The sequence below is a fragment of the Somniosus microcephalus genome, unplaced genomic scaffold (assembly GCF_052327205.1).
Source record: "Somniosus microcephalus isolate GS21.2 unplaced genomic scaffold, FLI_Smic_1.0 unresolved_chr9, whole genome shotgun sequence".
NCBI classification, from domain to species: Eukaryota; Metazoa; Chordata; class Chondrichthyes; order Squaliformes; family Somniosidae; genus Somniosus; species Somniosus microcephalus.
This window is the reverse complement of record NW_028225187.1, coordinates 13,798,556-13,818,011: the sequence shown is the minus strand read 5'-3', so window position 1 is coordinate 13,818,011 and position 19,456 is coordinate 13,798,556. Positions and strand designations below refer to the sequence as shown.

Sequence of the window (19,456 nt, the reverse complement as noted above, 5' to 3'; positions counted from 1 at the left end):
CCCACAGTTTGGAGACTGAGGGAGGGGAGGGAGTCCCAACAGTTTGGGGACTGAGGGAGGGGAGGGAGTCCCACAGTTTGGAGACTGAGGGGAGGGGAGGGAGTCCCACAGTTTGGGGACTGAGGGAGGGGAGGGAGTCCCACAGTTTGGAGACTGAGGGAGGGGAGGGAGTCCCACAGTTTGGAGACTGAGAAGGGGAGGGAGTCCCACAGTTTGGAGACTGAGGGAGGGGAGGGAGTCCCACAGTTTGGAGACTGAGGGAGGGGAGGGAGTCCCACAGTTTGGAGACTGAGGGAGGGAGGGAGTCCCACAGTTTGGAGACTGAGGGAGGGGAGGGAGTCCCACAGTTTGGAGACTGAGGGAGGGGAGGGAGTCCCACAGTTTGGAGACTGAGGAGGGGAGGGAGTCCCACAGTTTGGAGACTGAGGGAGGGGAGGGAGTCCCACAGTTTGGAGACTGAGGGAGGGGAGGGAGTCCACAGTTTGGAGACTGAGGGAGGGAGAGGGAGTCCCACAGTTTGGAGACTGAGGGAGGGGAGGAAGTCCCCACAGTTTGGAGACTGAGGGAGGGGAGGGAGTCCCACAGTTTGGAGACTGAGGGAGGGGAGAGGAGTCCCACAGTTTGGAGACTGAGGGAGGGGAGGGAGTCCCACAGTTTGGAGACTGAGGGAGGGGAGGGAGTCCCACAGTTGGAGACTGAGGGAGGGGAGGGGAGTCCCACAGTTTGGAGACTGAGGGAGGGGAGGGAGTCCCACAGTTTGGAGACTGAGGAGGGGAGGGAGTCCCACAGTTTGGAGACTGAGGGAGGGGAGGGAGTCCCACAGTTTGGAGACTGAGGGAGGGGAGGAGTCCCACAGTTTGAGACGGAGGGAGGGAGGGAGTCCCACAGTTTGGAGACTGAGGGAGGGGAGGGAGTCCCACAGTTTGGAGACTGAGGGAGGGGAGAGAGTCCCACAGTTTGGAGACTGAGGGAGGGGAGGAGTCCCACAGTTGGAGACTGAGGGAGGGGAGGGAGTCCCACAGTTTGGAGACTGAGGGAGGGGAGGGAGTCCCACAGTTTGGAGACTGAGGGAGGGAGGGAGTCCACAGTTTGGAGACTGAGGGAGGGGAGGGAGTCCCACAGTTTGGAGACTGAGGGAGGGGAGGGAGTCCCACAGTTTGGAGACTGAGGGAGGGGAGGGAGTCCCACAGTTTGGAGACTGAGGGAGGGGAGGGAGTCCCACAGTTTGGAGACTGAGGGAGGGGAGGGAGTCCCACAGTTTGGAGACTGAGGGAGGGGAGAGGGAGTCCCACAGTTTGGAGACTGAGGGAGGGGAGGGAGTCCCACAGTTTGGAGACTGAGGGGAGGGGAGGGAGTCACACAGTTTGGAGACTGAGGGAGGGGAGGAGTCCCACAGTTTGGAGACTGGGGAGGGGAGGGAGTCCCACAGTTGGAGACTGAGGGAGGGAGGAGTCCCACAGTTTGGAGACTGAGGGAGGGGAGGGAGTCCCACAGTTTGGAGACTGAGGGAGGGGAGGGAGTCCCACAGTTTGGAGACTGAGGAGGGGAGGGAGTCCCACAGTTTGGAGACTGAGGGAGGGGAGGGAGTCCCACAGTTTGGAGACTGAGGGAGGGGAGGGAGTCCACAGTTTGGAGACTGAGGGAGGGGAGGGAGTCCCACAGTTTGGAGACTGAGGGAGGGGAGGGAGTCCCACAGTTTGGAGACTGAGGGAGGGGAGGGCGTCCCACAGTTTGGAGACTGAGGGAGGGAGGGAGTCCACAGTTTGGAGACTGAGGGAGGGGAGGGAGTCCCACAGTTTGGAGACTGAGGGAGGGGAGGGGAGTCCCACAGTTTGGAGACTGAGGGAGGGGAGGGAAGTCCCACAGTTTGGAGACTGAGGGAGGGGAGGGAGTCCCACAGTTTGGAGACTGAGGGAGGGGAGGGAGTCCACAGTTTGGAGACTGAGGAGGGAGGGAGTCCCACAGTTTGGAGACTGAGGGAGGGGAGGGAGTCCCACAGTTTGGAGACTGAGGAGGGGAGGGAGTCCCCACAGTTTGGAGACTGAGGGAGGGGAGGGAGTCCCACAGTTTGGAGACTGAGGAGGGGAGGGAGTCCCACAGTTTGGAGACTGAGGGAGGGGAGGGAGTCCCACAGTTTGGAGACTGAGGGAGGGGAGGGAGTCCCACAGTTTGGAGACTGAGGGAGGGGAGGGAGTCCCACAGTTTGGAGACTGAGGGAGGGGCCGGAGGGAGAGTCCCACAGTTTGGAGACTGAGGGAGGGAGGGAGTCCCACAGTTTGGAGACTGAGGGAGGGGAGGGAGTCCCACAGTTTGGAGACTGAGGAGGGGAGGGAGTCCCACAGTTTGGAGACTGAGGGAGGGGAGGGAGTCACACAGTTTGGAGACTGAGGGAGGGGAGGGAGTCCCACAGTTTGGAGACTGAGGGAGGGAGGGAGTCCCACAGTTTGGAGACTGAGGGAGGGGAGGGAGTCCCACAGTTTGGAGACTGAGGGAGGGGAGGGAGTCCCACAGTTTGGAGACTGAGGGAGGGGAGGGAGTCCCACAGTTTGGAGACTGAGGGAGGGGAGGGAGTCCCACAGTTTGGAGACTGAGGGAGGGGAGGGAGTCCCACAGTTTGGAGACTGAGGGAGGGGAGGGAGTCCCACAGTTTGGAGACTGAGGGAGGGGAGGGAGTCCCACAGTTTGGAGACTGAGGGAGGGGAGGGAGTCCCACAGTTTGGAGACTGAGGGAGGGGAGGGAGTCCCACAGTTTGGAGACTGAGGGAGGGGAGTGAGTCCCACAGTTTGGAGACTGAGGGAGGGGAGGGAGTCCCACAGTTTGGAGACTGAGGGAGGGGAGGGCGTCCCACAGTTTGGAGACTGAGGGAGGGGAGGGAGTCCCACAGTTTGGAGACTGAGGGAGGGGAGGGAGTCCCACAGTTTGGAGACTGAGGGAGGGGAGGGAGTCCCACAGTTTGGAGACTGAGGGAGGGGAGGGAGTCCCACAGTTTGGAGACTGAGGGAGGGGAGGGAGTCCCACAGTTTGGAGACTGAGGGAGGGGAGGGAGTCCCACAGTTTGGAGACTGAGGGAGGGGAGGAGTCCCACAGTTTGGAGACTGAGGGAGGGGAGCGAGTCTCACAGTTTGGAGACTGAGGGAGGGGAGCGAGTCCCACAGTTTGGAGACTGAGGGAGGGGAGGGAGTCCCACAGTTTGGAGACTGAGGGAGGGGAGGGAGTCCCACAGTTTGGAGACTGAGGAGGGGAGAGAGTCCCACAGTTTGGAGACTGAGGGAGGGGAGGGAGTCCCACAGTTTGGAGACTGAGGGAGGGGAGGGAGTCCCACAGTTTGGAGACTGAGGGAGGGGAGGGAGTCCCACAGTTTGGAGACTGAGGGAGGGGAGGAGTCCCACAGTTTGGAGACTGAAGGAGGGGAGGGAGTCCCACAGTTTGGAGACTGAGGGAGGGGAGGGAGTCCCACAGTTTGGAGACTGAAGGAGGGGAGGGAGTCCCACAGTTTGGAGACTGAGGGAGGGGAGGGAAGTCCCACAGTTTGGAGACTGAGGGAGGGGAGGGAGTCCCACAGTTTGGAGACTGAGGGAGGGGAGGGAGTCCCACAGTTTGGAGACTGAGGGAGGGGAGGGAAGTCCCACAGTTTGGAGACTGAGGGAGGGGAGGGAGTCCCACAGTTTGGAGACTGAGAGAGGGGAGGGAGTCCCACAGTTTGGAGACTGAGGGAGGGGAGGGAGTCCCACAGTTTGGAGACTGAGAGAGGGGAGGGAGTCCCACAGTTTGGAGACTGAGGGAGGGGAGGGAAGTCCCACAGTTTGGAGACTGAGGAGGGGAGGGAGTCCCACAGTTTGGAGACTGAGGGAGGGGAGGGAGGTCCCACAGTTTGGAGACTGGGGGAGGGGAGGGAGTCCCACAGTTTGGAGACTGAGGGAGGGGAGGGAGTCCCACAGTTTGGAGACTGAGGGAGGGGAGGGAGTCCCCACAGTTTGGAGACTGAAGGAGGGGAGGGAGTCCCACAGTTTGGAGACTGAGGGAGGGGAGGGAGTCCCACAGTTTGGAGACTGAAGGAGGGGAGGGAGTCCCACAGTTTGAGACTGAAGGAGGGGAGTGAGTCCCACAGTTTGGAGACTGAGGGAGGGGAGGGTGTCCCACAGTTTGGAGACTGAGGGAGGGGAGGGTGTCCCACAGTTTGGAGACTGAAGGAGGGGAGGGAGTCCCACAGTTTGGGGACTGAGGGAGGGGAGGAGTCCCACAGTTTGGAGACTGAGGGAGGGGAGGGAGTACCACAGTTTGGAGACTGAGGGAGGGGAGGGAGTCCCACAGTTTGGAGACTGAGGGAGGGGAGGGAGTCCCGCAGTTTGGAGACTGAGGGAGGGGAGGGAGTCCCGCAGTTTGGAGACTGATGGAGGGGAGGGAGTCCCACAGTTTGGAGACTGAAGGAGGGGAGGGAGCCCCACAGTTTGGAGACTGAGGGAGGGGAGGGAGACCCACAGTTTGGAGACTGAGGGAGGGGAGGGAGTCCCACAGTTTGGAGACTGAAGGAGGGGAGGGAGCCCCACAGTTTGGAGACTGAGGGAGGGGAGGGAGTCCCACAGTTTGGAGACTGAGGGAGGGGAGGGAGTCCCACAGTTTGGAGACTGAGGGAGGGGAGGGTGTCCCACAGTTTGGAGACTGAGGGAGGGGAGGGTGTCCCACAGTTTGGAGACTGAAGGAGGGGAGGGAGTCCCACAGTTTGGAGACTGAGGGAGGGGAGGGAGTCCCACAGTTTGGAGACTGAAGGAGGGGAGGGAGCCCCACAGTTTGGAGACTGAGGGAGGGGAGGGAGACCCACAGTTTGGAGACTGAGGGAGGGGAGGGAGTCCCACAGTTTGGAGACTGAGGGAGAGGAGGGAGTCCCACAGTTTGGAGACTGAGGGAGGGGAGGGAGTCCCACAGTTTGAGGACTGAGGGAGGGGAGGGAGTCCCACAGTTTGGAGACTGAGGGAGGGGAGGGAGTCCCACAGTTTGGAGACTGAAGGAGGGGAGGGAGTCCCACAGTTTGGAGACTGAGGGAGGGGAGGGAGTCCCACAGTTTGGAGACTGAGGGAGGGGAGGGAGTCCCACAGTTTGGAGACTGAGGGAGGGGAGGGAGTCCCACGGTTTGGAGACTGAGGGAGGGGAGGAAGTCCCACAGTTTGGAGACTGAGGGAGGGGAGGGAGTCCCACAGTTTGGAGACTGAAGGAGGGGAGGGAGTCCCACAGTTTGGAGACTGTGTGAGGGGAGGGTGTCCCACAGTTTGGAGACTGAGGGAGGGGAGGGAGTCCCACAGTTTGGAGACTGAGGGAGGGGAGAGAGTCCCACAGTTTGGAGACTGAGGGAGGGGAGGGAGTCCCACAGTTTGGAGACTGAGGGAGGGGAGGGAGTCCCACAGTTTGGAGACTGAGGGAGGGGAGGGAGTCCCACAGTTTGGAGACTGAGGGAGGGGAGGGAGTCCCACAGTTTGGAGACGGAGGGAGGGGAGGGAGTCCCACAGTTTGGAGAGTGAGGGAGGGGCAGGAGTCCCATAGTTTGGAGACTGAGGGAGGGGAGGGAGTCCCACAGTTTGGAGACTGAGGGAGGGGAGGGAATCCACAGTTTGGAGACTGAGGGAGGGGAGGAAGTCCCACAGTTTGGAGACTGAGGGAGGGGAGGGAGTCCCACAGTTTGGAGACTGAGGGAGGGGAGGGAGTCCCACAGTTTGGAGACTGAGGGAGGGGAGGGAGTCCCACAGTTTGGAGACTGAGGGAGTGGAGGGAGTCCCACAGTTTGGAGACTGAGGGAGGGGAGGGAGTCCCACAGTTTGGAGACTGAGGGAGGTGAGGGAGTCCCACAGTTTGGAGACTGGGGGAGGGGAGGGAGTCCCACAGTTTGGAGACTGAGGGAGGGGAGGGAGTCCCACAGTTTGGAGACTGAGGGAGGGGAGGGGAGTCCCACAGTTTGGAGACTGAGGGAGGGGAGGGAGTCTCACAGTTTGGAGACTGAGGGAGGGGAGGGAGTCTCACAGTTTGGAGACTGAGGGGAGGGGAGGGAGTCCCACAGTTTGGAGACTGAGGGAGGGGAGGGAGTCCCACAGATTGGAGACTGAGGGAGGGGAGGGAGTCCCACAGATTGGAGACTGAGGGAGGGGAGGGAGTCCCACAGTTTGGAGACTGAGGGAGGGGAGGGAGTCCCACAGATTGGAGACTGAGGGAGGGGAGGGAGTCCCACAGTTTGGAGACTGAGGGAGGGGAGGGAGTCCCACAGTTTGGAGACTGAGGGAGGGGAGGGAGTCCCACAGTTTGGAGACTGAGGGGAGGGGAGGAGTCCCACAGTTTGGAGACTGAGGGAGGGGAGGGTGGTGAACTAAATCGATAAACGTCATTCCGTTTGATTGCAGCTGAGCTGAAGCATTCCGGGCCCTGCGGAAAGCCACCAGAGGCGGCCGATGGTTTCTACGAGGGTTTGGGGTCAAGCGCCGACCGTGAGGTTCAGTATAGCTGCAATCCTGGGTAAGTCCCGCGGTGGTTGGATCAATGTGGGGGTCCTCTGAGATGCGAACACTGGGCCGCCCCCCTGTCGTCAGTCCCCACTCCTGTCCGCCCGAGCTCTGATCGCCTCAACACGAGACACCATCCTCTCACCCCCTCCAGGGTTGCAACCCCATCCCCAGAGGGAGGGGCGATGTTGTCTCCCTTGTAACATCTCCCTGTGATATTTGTGACCCGTCGCTCTGACCTTATCAACCTTGGGAGTGTTTGATGGGACAGTGTAGAGGGAGCTTTACTCTGTATCTAACCCGTGCTGTACCTGCCCTGGGAATGTTTGATGGGACAGTGTAGAGTTAGCTTTATTCTGTATCTAACCTGTGCTGTACCTGCCCTGGGAGTGTTTGATGGGATAGTGTAGAGGGAGCTTTACTCTGTATCTTACCCCGTGCTGTACCTGCCCTGGGAGTCTTTGATGGGACAGTGTAGAGGGAGCTTTACTCTGTATCTTACCCCGTGCTGCACCTGCCCTGGGAGTGTTTGATGGGGACAGTGTAGAGGGAGCTTTACTCTGTATCTAACTCCGTGCTGTACCTGCCCTGGGAATGTTTGATGGGACAGTGTAGAGTTAGCTTTATTCTGTATCTAACCTGTGCTGTACCTGCCCTGGGAGTGTTTGATGGGATAGTGTAGAGGGAGCTTTACTCTGTATCTTACCCCCGTGCTGTACCTGCCCTGGAGTCTTTGATGGGACAGTGTAGAGGGAGCTTTACTCTGTATCTAACCCGTGCTGCACCTGCCCTGGGAGTATTTGATGAGACAGTGTAGCGGGAGCTTTACTCTGCATCTAACCCGTGCTGCACCTGCCCTGGGAGTGTTTGATGGGACAACGTAGAGGCAGCTTTACTCTGTATCTTACCCCGTGCTGTACCTGCCCTGGGAGTGTTTGATGGGACAGTGCAGAGGGAGCTTTACTCTGCATCTAACCCCGTGCTGTACCTGCCCTGGGAGTGCTTAATGGGATAGTGTAGAGGGAGCTTTACTGTATCTAACCCCGTGCTGTACCTGCCCTGGGAGTGTTTGATGGGAAAGTGTAGAGGGAGCTTTACTCTGTATCTAACACGTGCTGTACCTGCCCTGGGAGTGTCTGATGGGACAGTGTAGAGGGAGCTTTACTCTGTATCTAACCCCGTGCTGTACGTGCCCTGGGAGTGTTTGATGGGACAGTGTAGAGAGAGCTTTACTCTGTATCTAACCCCGTGCTGTACCTGCCCTGGGAGTGTTTGATGGGACAGTGTAGAGGGAGCTTTACTCTGTATCTAACCCGTGCTGTACCTGCCCTGGGAGTGTTTGATGGGACAGTGTAGAGGGAGCTTTACTCTGTATCTAACCCGTGCTGTACCTGCCCTGGGAGTGTTTGATGGGACAGTGTAGAGGGAGCTTTACTCTGTATCTAAGCTGTGCTGTACCTGCCCTGGGAGTGTTTGATGGGACAGTGTAGAGGTAGCTTTACTCTGTATCTAACCCGTGCTGTACCTGCCCTGGGAGTGCTGGATGGGACAGTGTAGAGGGAGATTTACTCTGTATCTAACCCCGTGCTGCACCTGGCCTGGGTGTGTTTGATCAGACAGTGTAGAGGGAGCTTTACTCTGTATCTAACCCGTGTTATACCTGCCCTGGGAGTGTTTGATGGGACAGTGTAGAGGGAGCTTTACTCTGTATCTAACACGTGCTGTACCTGCCCCGGGAGTGTTTGATGGGTCAGTGTAGAGGGAGCTTTAGTCTGTATCTAACCCGTGCTGTACCTGCCCTGGGAGTGTTTGATGGGACAGTGTAGAGGGAGCTTTACTCTGCATCTAACCCCGTGCTGTACCTGCCCTGGGTGTGTTTGATCAGACAGTGTCGACGGAGCTTTACTCTGTATCTAACCCGTGCTGTACCTGCCCTGGGAGTGTTTGATGGGACAGTGTAGAGGGAGCTTTACTCTGTATCTAACCCGTGCTGTACCTGCCCTGGGAGTGTTTGATGGGACAGTGTAGAGGGAGCTTTACTCTGTATCGAACACATGCTGCAACTGCCCTGGGAGTGTTTGATGGGACAGTGTAGAGGGAGTTTTACTCTGCATCTAACCCCGTGCTGTACCTGCCCTGGGAGTGTTTGATGGGACATTGTAGAGGGAGCTTTACTCTGTATCTAACCCGTGCTGTACCTGCCCTGGGAGTGTTTGATGGGACAGTGTAGAGGGAGTTTTACTCTGCATCTAACCCCGTGCTGTACCTGCCCTGGGAGTGTTTGATGTGATAGTGTAGAGGGAGCTTTACTCTGTATCTAACCCCGTGCTGTTCCTGTCCTGGGTGTGTTTGATGGGACAGTGTAGAGGGAGCTTTACTCTGTATCTAACCCCGTGCTCTACCTGCCCTGGGAGTGTTTGATGGGACAGTGTAGAGGGAGCTTTACTCTGTATCTAACCCCGTGCTGTACCTGCCCTGGGAGTGTTTGATGGGGACAGTGTAGAGGGAGCTTTACTCTGTATCTAACCCCGTGCTGTACCTGCCCTGGGAGTGTTTGATGGGACAGTGTAGAGGGAGCTTTACTCTGTATCTAACCCGTGCTGTACCTGCCCTGGGAGTGTTTGATGGGACAGTGTAGAGGGAGCTTTACTCTGTATCTAACCCCGTGCTGGACCTGCCCTGGGAGTGTTTGATGGGACAGTGTAGAGGGAGCTTAAGCCTGTTCCACCTTAAGAGATGTACTACTTTCTCAGGCTGCTGTAGACGTAATACCGGGGGTGAACACACCGGTATATAAGCACTGTGCAGTAATCTTGTATTCAGTGTCGTCCCTACCTCCAACCAGTAAAGACCTGTTTTATTGTTACTGATTAAGTCTGAGTATTAATTACTTGAACAACTCACAGACTTAACAGTGTAGAGGGAGCTTTACTCTGTATCTAACCCGTGCTGTACTTGCCCTGGGAGTGTTTGATGGGATAGTGTAGAGGGAGCTTTACTCTGTATCTTACCCCGTGCTGTACCTGCCCTGGGAGTGTTTGATGGGACAGTGTAGAGGGAGCTTTACTCTGTATCTAACTCCGTGCTGTACCTGCCCTGGGAGTGTTTGATGGGACAGTGTAGAGGGAGCTTTACTCTGTATCTAACCCGTGCTGTACCTGCCCTGGGAGTGTTTGATGGGACAGTGTAGAGGGAGCTTTACTCTGTATCTAACCCGTGCTGTACCTGCCCTGGGAATGTTTGATGGGACAGTGCAGAGGGAGCTTTACTCTGTATCTAACCTGTGCTGTACCTGCCCTGGGAGGGTTTGATAGGATAGTGTAGAGGGAGCTTTACTCTGTATCTAACCCCGTGCTGTACCTGCCCTGGGAGTGTTTGATGGGACAGTGCAGAGGGAGATTTACTCTGTATCTAACCCCATGCTGCACCTGCCCTGGGAGTGTTTGATGGGACAGTGTACAGGGAGCTTTACTCTGTATCTAACCCCGTGCTGTACCTGCCCTGGGTATGTTTGATCTGACAGTGTAGAGGGAGCTTTACTCTGTATCTAACCCCGTGCTGTACCTGCCCTGGGAGTGTTTGATGGGACAGTGTAGAGGGAGCTTTACTCTCTATCTAACCCGTGTTATACCTGCCCTGGGAGTGTTTGATGGGACAGTGTAGAGGGAGCTTTACTCTGTATCTAACCCGTACTGTACCTGCCCCGGGAGTGTTTGATGGGACAGTGTAGAGGGAGCTTTACTCTGTATCTAACCGGTGCTGTACCTGCCCTGGGAGTGTTTGATGGGACAGTGTAGAGGGAGTTTTACTCTGTATCTAACCCTGTGCTATACCTGCCCTGGGAGTGTTTGATGGGACAGTGTAATGGGAGCTTTACTCTGTATCTAACCCTTGCTGTACCTGCCCTGGGAGTGTTTGATGGGACAGTGTAGAGGGAGCTTTACTCTGTATCTCACCCGTGCTGTACCTGCCCTGGGAGTGTTTGATGGGACGGTGTAGAGGTAGCTTTACTCTGTATCTAACCCGTGCTGTACCTGCCCTGGGAGTGTTTGTTGGGACAGTGTAGAGGGAGCTTTACTCTGTATCTAACCCCGTGCTGTACCTGCCCTGGGAGTGTTTGATGGGACAGTGTAGAGGGAGCTTTACTCTGCATCTAACCCGTGCTGTACCTGCCCTGGATGTGTTTGATCAGACAGTGTCGAGGGAACTCTACTCTGTATCTAACCCGTGCTGTACCTGCCCTGGGAGTGTTTGATGGGACAGTGTAGAGGGAGATTTACTCTGTATCTAACCCGTGCTGTACCTGCCCTGGGAGTGCTGATGGGACAGTGTAGAGGGAGCTTTACTCTGTATCTAACCCGTGCTGTACCTGCCCTGGGAGTGTTTGATGGATCAGTGTAGAGGGAGCTTTACTCTGTATCTAACCCCGTGCTGTACCTGCCCTGGGAGTGTTTGATGGGACAGTGTATGTTGTGTCTGTAACCTGTTCCACCTTAAGAGAGCTTAAGCCTGTTCCACCTTAAGAGATGTACTACTTTCTCAGGCTGCTGTAGACGTAATACCGGGGGTGAACACACCGGTATATAAGCACTGTGCAGTAATCTTGTATTCAGTGTAGTCCCTACCTCCAACCAGTAAAGACCTGTTTTATTATTACTGATTATGTCTGAGTATTAATTACTTGAACAACTCACAGACTTAACACTGGCGACGAGTCAGGTTCTTACCCTGCGGCAGTTATTCCACGGCGGCTTCGTCCACAGACAGGACGTTGAAGAGAGGTTTCAAATCTCACCACCCCACTAGAAGCGACAGGCATTAGGGCCCTGAAGCCTCCATCAGCGACTGAAAACTGGAGGACAGAAGACATCCTGCAGCTTCTTTTTCAACCTCGGTGGTGGGTAAGCCGAGCAGCGTTGGCTGCAAAGACAGGGCTGGGGGAAGTCGGAGGTAGAAGGGCCATCGATCGCAATCCCTGATAAGGGCCGCACTCGGGCTGAAAGGCGCAGCGTCGGCATACACTGAAGGCGCGAGAGCCGCGGTGAAAAGCGCGGGCCATCGATCGCGGCGAAGATAAGGGCCGCACTCGGGGCTGAAGGGAGACGGCATCGGGGGACGGGTGAAGACCGCCAAGTGCGGGAAAACCGCCATTTTGTGGGCGGAGGACGACGGCAAGAGCGGGAAGCCGCCATCTTGGATAGCAGTAAAAAAAAAAAAAAATCTGAGAAATTGCAAATCTGATAAAGTACTACAATGCCTAAACACGGGAATATTAGCAACTTTGATAGTGACATCGAAGATTGGGCCATATCTGTTGAACGAGTTAAAAATTATTGTAAGGCCAATAAAATTCGTGAGGCTGATAAAGCACTAACATTATTAAATTTAATGGGTGCGAAGACATACGGGCAATTGAAACACCTGTTATCACCAGATGAACCGGCGGATAAGACGTTCGATGAGATTGTTACTGTCCTGAAAGATCATCTAAACCCCACGCCGCTGATGCTAGCGGAACGATTTAAATTTTACGACAGAAGGCAGCTACAGCATGAAAGCAATGCTGAGTATTTGCTGGAATTGCGTAAATTAGCGAAATATTGCCAGTTTGGAACGGGACTGACAGATGCACTACGAGACAAATTTGTGTGTGGTTTATTTAAACAGGATACACAAAAGCGACTGCTCGAGGAGAATGAGCTGACGCTTGAGAAGGCGGTCACTATGGCAGCAGCACACGAAGCCGCAGCGAGAGGCACGGCAGTAATGCAGCTATGGTCACCGGAGCTCAGTGCACACAAATTGGGTGTGAGTTCTGGCAAATGTTATCGTTGTGGAAAGACAACGCATGATCAGAACCAGTGTTGGTTTAAAAACCAAGAATGTAGAACTTGTGGTAGGCTTGGACATATAGCTAGAGTATGCAGGTCAGGGAAGAAGACCAGCAACAAGAAGTCACCGCAAGGAAAATACGCAAAAGTACACAAGGTGGCCGAACAGGAGTCCGATTCAGACGCTAGCAGTAATGAACTGGCTGGCTTAAGCAGTATTGAACTGGCTAGCTTAAGGGTACTCAACGTTGGTAAGGGTGCAGACCTCCAAACAATTTGGGTTACTCTTCAGATAGAAGGAGTCCAAGTAAAAATGGAATTGGACACTGGATCGGCATTGTCGGTCATGAATAAGAAAGATTACAGAAGGTTATTCCAACATATTCCCCTACAGGATACGGAGATTATATTGACAACCTACATGGGGCAGAGAGTGTACCCCATCGGGACAATAAAGGTTGCAGTGGCCAACAAGGGCGAAGGAAGTCAAATAATGGACTTATATGTGCTACCGGAGGGAGGTCCACCACTACTAGGCCGGGAGTGGTTTAGAAACATAAATATGGACTGGCATTCGCTAAAAGCCATAAAGAGTGAGAACTCGGTGCAGATAATCAGCCCAGACTCTAGAACTGATGATGGTAAGACCAACCCATGTGCAAAAGACAAAGTTTCAGCACAGAATTCCACTGAGCAACAACAACATAGTTTAACAGAGAATTCTGAGTCTGTCAAGTCTACTGATATGCACATTTTTGAGGGACACTGGGCTCGAACTCAACTCCATTTCAAACTACAACAGCAATTAGAACAAATGATTCGCCGTTTTGAGCAAGAGATGAATGAAATAAAAAAGTTCTTTGTTACAGAGTGGGAGAATCTGGAAAGGCAACAGAAGCAACTGATGGAGAAAATGGAGCAGGAGCACACCAACCATCTGCGCGAGGAGGCCGAACGAATCAAAGCTGATTCAGGTTCTGAAGGTGCGTGCCATAATCTGGTGTCAGAAGAGTTAACGGTCAGCCAACTCCTTCATATGCTGAGGGACAAGACTCTGAAATGGGAAAAACTTGAACACGAGCTGCGATCTTCAAAGGAAAAGGGTTCGGAGCTCTCAAAAGTCATTGAGATGGCTGATGTGACGACACAGACTGAAACGACTGCAACAGAGCAGCCATTGGATGCCAAAAGTACGCTGACTCACGTCAATGTAGAACAACAGACCGCTGAAACAGCTGCTCCGGTAGAGGGATTGCATAGTCCGATCAATCAATCTCCAAAGGAAGTTGAAGTATTAAAATCACAAATGAGGTCACTAGTAAACGACTTGCTGAAAGCCCAGAAAAAGCTGGATGCAGAGGTACACATGAAGAAGTCTCTTCAGGAAAGATATCTGGATTTGGAACAAGAGCTGGCTAACGTCCAGCTGGGTATGGAGGAAATAGACGACCCTCTCGCTGACCTGTCGGACGACTCCGAATATTACTATGTCCTGTCCTGCCCAACTTGTAACTTCGACTCCCACCATACAGAAATCATGGAGGAGCACCGAAAGTCTATGGAACATCGGGAGAAGGTGGCTCTACTACGGAAAAAGGAGGAAGAGAAGGAGGAACTGCGCATGCAGCTGGCAGCTGTGGCAGCTGACAGTGGAGCCCAGAGAGTCTCCAAGAAGCAGAAAAGGAAAAGTCGAAACAGAAGATGACCCATCTGAACCATTATTACCTCTACCAGATCACACACGTGGTCCCTCCGAACGGAGCCAAATCAGTTCGGAAGTTCAAACTGTTAAATCCATGGAAGGGCTATTGAATGAGTCACTCCAGCAACGTGAACCGACTACACCACAGAGACTGAATCTGTGAACTGTTTTCCGCAGAGACTGAATCTGTGATATGTTACGTTAAACATGAAGTTATATATGTATATATGTTATTACGTTATGTTAAATGGGGGGGATGACTATAAAGCGAAGAAGGGAGGAGTGTTGTGTATGTAACCTGTTCCACCTTAAGAGAGCTTAAGCCTGTTCCACCTTAAGAGATGTACTACTTTCTCAGGCTGCTGTAGACGTAATACCGGGGGTGAACACACCGGTATATAAGCACTGTGCAGTAATCTTGTATTCAGTGTAGTCCCTACCTCCAACCAGTAAAGACCTGTTTTATTGTTACTGATTAAGTCTGAGTATTAATTACTTGAACAACTCACAGACTTAACAGTGTAGAGGGAGCTTTATTCTGTATCTTACCCCGTGCTGTACCTGCCCTGGGAGTGTTTGATGGGACAGTGTAGAGGGAGCTTTACTCTGTATCTAACTCCGTGCTGTACCTGCCCTGGGAATGTTTGATGGGACAGTGTAGAGGGAGCTTTATTCTGTATCTAACCTGTGCTGCACCTGCCCTGGGAGTGTTTGATAGGATAGTGTAGAGGGAGCTTTACTCTGTATCTTACCCCGTGCTGTACCTGCACTGGGAGTGTTTGATGGGACAGTGTAGAGGGAGCTTTACTCTGTATCTAACCCCGTGCTGTACCTGCCCTGGGAGTGTTTGATGGGACAGTGCAGAGGGAGCTTTACTCTGTATCTAACCCGTGCTGTACCTGCCCTGGGAGTGTTTGATGGGACAGTGTAGAGGGAGCTTTACTCTGTATCTAACCCCGTGCTGTACCTGCCCTGGGAGTGTTTGATGGGTCAGTGTAGAGGGAGCTTTACTCTGTATCTAACCCCATGCTGTACCTGCCCTGGGAGTGTTTGATGGGACAGTGCAGAGGGAGCTTTACTCTGTATCTAACCCGTGCTGTACGTGCCCTGGGAGTGTTTGATGGGACAGTGTAGAGGGAGCTTTACTCTGTATCTAACCCCGTGCTGTACCTGCCCTGGGAGTGTTTGATGGGACAGTGTAGAGGGAGCTTTACTCTGTATCTAACTCCGTGCTGTACCTGCTGTTATTTTCATAAATAAATAGACGCTTTCATTATGAACAGCTAGCTTGAGCTAGTCATTTATTCAGCCATGTGGACTAGTGTACAGGCATCCATCTTGACTACTGCCTTGTGGGTAGCCCACTACCAAACATACAGCTCCACCTAGTGTACCATTCTAGAATGACATGTTACTGATCATTTCACCTGCCCTGGTAGTGTTTGATGGGACAGTGTAGAGGGAGCTTTACTCTGTATCTAACTCCGTGCTGTACCTTCCCTGGGAGTGTTTGATAGGACAGTGTAGAGGGAACTTTACTCTGTATCTAATCGATGCTGTACCTGCCTTGGGAGTGTTTGATGGGACAGTGTAGAGGGAGCTTTACTCTGTATCTAACCCGTGCTGTACCTGCCCTGGGAGTGTTTGATGGGGACAGTGCAGAGGGAGCTTTACTCTGCATCTAACCCCGTGCTGTACCTGCCCTGGGAGTGTTTGATGGGACAGTGTAGAGGGAGCTTTACTCTGTATCTAACCCGTGCTGTACCTGCCCTGGGAGTGTCAGATGGGACAGTGCAGAGGGAGCTTTACTCTGTATCTAACCCGTGCTGTACATGCCCTGGGAGTGTTTGATGGGAGAGTGTAGAGGGAGCTTTACTCTGTATCTAACCCCGTGCTGTACCTGCCCTGGGAGTGTTTGATGGCACAGTGTAGAGGGAGCTTTACTCTGTATCTAACCCCGTGCTGTACCTGCCCTGGGAGTGTTTAATGGGACAGTGAAGAGGGAGCTTTACTCTGTATCTAACCCCGTGCTGTACCTGCCCTGGGAGTGTTTGATGGGGCAGTGTAGAGGGAGCTTTACTCTGTATCTAACCCGTGCTGTACCTGCCCTGGGAGTGTTAGATGGGACAGTGTAGAGGGAGCTTTACTCTGTATCTAACCCCGTGCTGTACCTGCCCTGGGAGTGTTTGATGGGACAGTGTAGAGGGAGCTTTACTCTTTATCTAACCCCGTGCTGTACCTGCCCTGGGAGTGTATGATGGGACAGTGTAGTGGGAGCTTTACTCTGTATCTAACCCGTGCTGTACCTGCCCTGGGAGTGTTTGATGGGACAGTGTAGTGGGAGCTTTACTCTGTATCTAACCCCGTGCTGTACCTGCCCTGGGAGTGTTTGATGGGACAGTGTAGAGGGAGGTTTACTCTGTATCTAACCCGTGCTGTACCTGCCCTGGGAGTGTTTGATGGGACAGTGTAGTGGGAGCTTTACTCTGTATCTAACCCCATGCTGTACCGGCTGTTATGTTCATAAATAAATAGGCTTTCCATTATGAACAGCTAGCTTGAGCTAGTCATTTATTCAGCCATGTGGACTAGTGTGCAGGCATCCATCTTGAAAACTGCCTTGTGGGTAGCCCACTACTAAACATACAGCTCCACCTAGTGTACCATTCTAGAATGACATGTTACTGATCATTACACCTGCCCTGAGAGTGTTTGATGGGACAGTGTAGAGGGAGCGTTACTCTGTATCTAACCCGTGCTGTGCCTACCCTTGGAGTGTTTGATGGGACAGTGCAGAGGGAGCTTTACTCTGTCTCTAACCCCGTGCTGTACCTGCCCTGGGAGTGTTTGATGGGACAGTGTAGAGGGAGCTTTACTCTTTATCTAACCCCGTGCTGTACCTGCCCTGGGAGTGTATGATGGGACAGTGTAGTGGGAGCTTTACTCTGTATCTAACCCGTGCTGTACCTGCCCTGGGAATGTTTGATGGGACAGTGTAGAGGGAGCTTTACTCTGTATCTAACCCCGTGCTGTACCTGCCCTGGGAGTGTTTGATGGGACAGTGTAGTGGGAGCTTTACTCTGTATCTAACCCCGTGCTGTACCTGCCCTGGGAGTGTTTGATGGGGAAAGTGTAGAGGGAGCTTTACTCTGCCGCTAACCCGTGCTGTACCTGCCCTGGGAGTGTTTGATGGGACAGTGTAGAGGGAGCTTTACTCTGCATCTAACCCCGTGCTGTACCTGCCCTGGGAGTGTTTAATGGGATAGTGTAGAAGGAGCTTTACTGTATCTAACCCCGTGCTGGACCTGCCCTGGGAGTGTTTGATGGGAAAGTGTAGAAGGAGCTTTACTCTGCATCTAACACCTGCTGCACCTGCCCTGGGAGTGTCTGATGGGACAGTGTAGAGGGAGCTTTACTCTGTATCTAACCCCGTGCTGTACGTGCCCTGGGAGTGTTTGATGGGACAGTGTAGAGGGAGCGTTACTCTGTATCTAACCCGTGCTGTACATGCCCCGGGAGTGTTTGATGGGTCAGTGTAGAGGGAGCTTTACTCTGTATCTAACCCATGCTGTACCTGCCCTGGGAGTGTTTGATGGGACAGTGTAGAGGGAGCTTTACTCTGCATCTAACCCCGTGCTGCACCTGCCCTGGGTGTGTTTCATCAGACAGTGTAGAGGGAGCTTTACTCTGTATCTAACCCGTGCTGTACCTGCCCTGGGAGTGTTTGATGGGACAGTGCAGAGGGAGCTTTACTCTGTATCTAACCCGTGTTATACCTGCCCTGGGAGTGTTTGATGGGACAGTGTAGAGGGAGCTTTACTCTGTATCTAACCCGTGATGTACCTGCCCCGGGAGTATGTGATGGGACAGTGTAGAGGGAGCTTTACTCTGTATCTAACCCGTGTTATACCTGCCCTGGGAGTGTTTGATGGGACAGTGTAGAGGGAGATTTACTCTGTATCTAACCCGTGCTGTACCTGCCCTGGGAGTATTTGATGGGACAATGTACAGGGAGCTTTACTCTGTATCTTACCCCGTGCTGTACCTGCCCTGGGTGCGTTTGATGGGACAGTGTAGAGGGAGGTTTACTCTGTATCTAACCCCGTGCTGTACCTGCCCTGGGAGTGTTTGATCAGACAGTGCAGAGGGAGCTTTACTCTGTATCTAATCCATGCTGTGCCTGCGCTGGGAGTGTTTGATGGGACAGTGTAGAGGGAGCTTTACTCTGTATCTAACCCCGTGCTGTACCTGCCCTGGGAGTGTTTGATGGGACAGTGTAGAGGGAGCTTTACTCTGTATCTAACCCATGCTGCACCTGCCCTGGGAGTGTTTGATGGGACAGTGTAGAGGGAGTTTTACTCTGCATCTAACCCCGTGCTGTACCTGCCCTGGGAGTGTTTGATGTGAAAGTGTAGAGGGAGCTTTACTCTGTATCTAACCCCGTGCTGTTCCTGTCCTGGGAGTGTTTGATGGGACAGTGTAGAGGGAGCTTTACTCTGTATCTAACGCCGTGCTGTACCTGCCCTGGGAGTGTTTGATGGGACAGTGTAGAGGGAGCTTTACTCTGTATCTAACCCGTGCTGTACCTGCCCTGGGAGTGTTTGATGGGACAATGTAGAGGGAGCTTTACTCTGTATCTTACCCCGTGCTGTACCTGCCCTGGGAGTGTTTGATGGGACATTGTAGAGGGAGCTTTACTCTGTAGCTAACCCGTGCTGTACCTGCCCTGGGAGTGTTTGATGGGACAGTGTAGAGGGAGTTTTACTCTGCATCTAACCCCGTGCTGTACCTGCCCTGGGAGTGTTTGATGTGATAGTGTAGAGGGAGCTTTACTCTGTATCTAACCTCGTGCTGTACCTGCCCTGGGAGTGTTTGAGGGGACACAGTGTAGAGGGAGCTTTACTCTGTATCTAACCCCGTGCTGTTCCTGTCCTGGGAGTGTTTGATGGGACAGTGTACAGGGAGCTTTACTCTGTATCTAACCCGTGTTATACCTGCCCTGGGAGTGTTTGATGGGACAGTGCAGAGGGAGCTTTACTCTGTATCTAACCCGTACTGTACCTGCCCCGGGAGTGTTTGATGGGACAGTGTAGAGGGGGCTTTACTCTGTATCTTACCCCGTGCTGTACCTGCCCTGGGAGTGTTTGATGGGACAGTGTAGAGGGAGCTTTACTCTGTATCTAACCCCGTGCTATACCTGCCCTGGGAGTGTTTGATGGGACAGTGTAATGGGAGCTTTACTCTGTATCTAACCCTTGCTGTACCTGCCCTGGGAGTGTTTGATGGGACAGTGTAGAGGGAGCTTTACTCTGTATCTCACCCGTGCTGTATCTGCCCTGGGAGTGTTTGATGGGACGGTGTAGAGGGAGCTTTACTCTGTATCTAACCCGTGCTGTACCTGCCCTGGGAGTGTTTGTTGGGACAGTGTAGAGGGAGCTTT

General features: G+C 53.7%; 1 protein-coding gene across 1 annotated transcript in view; it reads left to right on the top strand.

The window, feature by feature from the left end:
* The first annotated feature begins 6,385 nt into the window (after window positions 1-6,385).
* The window catches only part of LOC147084790 (beta-2-glycoprotein 1-like), a 53,887-nt gene continuing 40,816 nt past the window's right edge, over window positions 6,386-19,456 (top strand). Inside the window, exon 1 of the mRNA XM_085979506.1 lies at window positions 6,386-6,496. The gene's annotated coding sequence lies outside the window, so the exon portion shown is untranslated. The remainder of the gene's footprint in view (window positions 6,497-19,456) is intronic.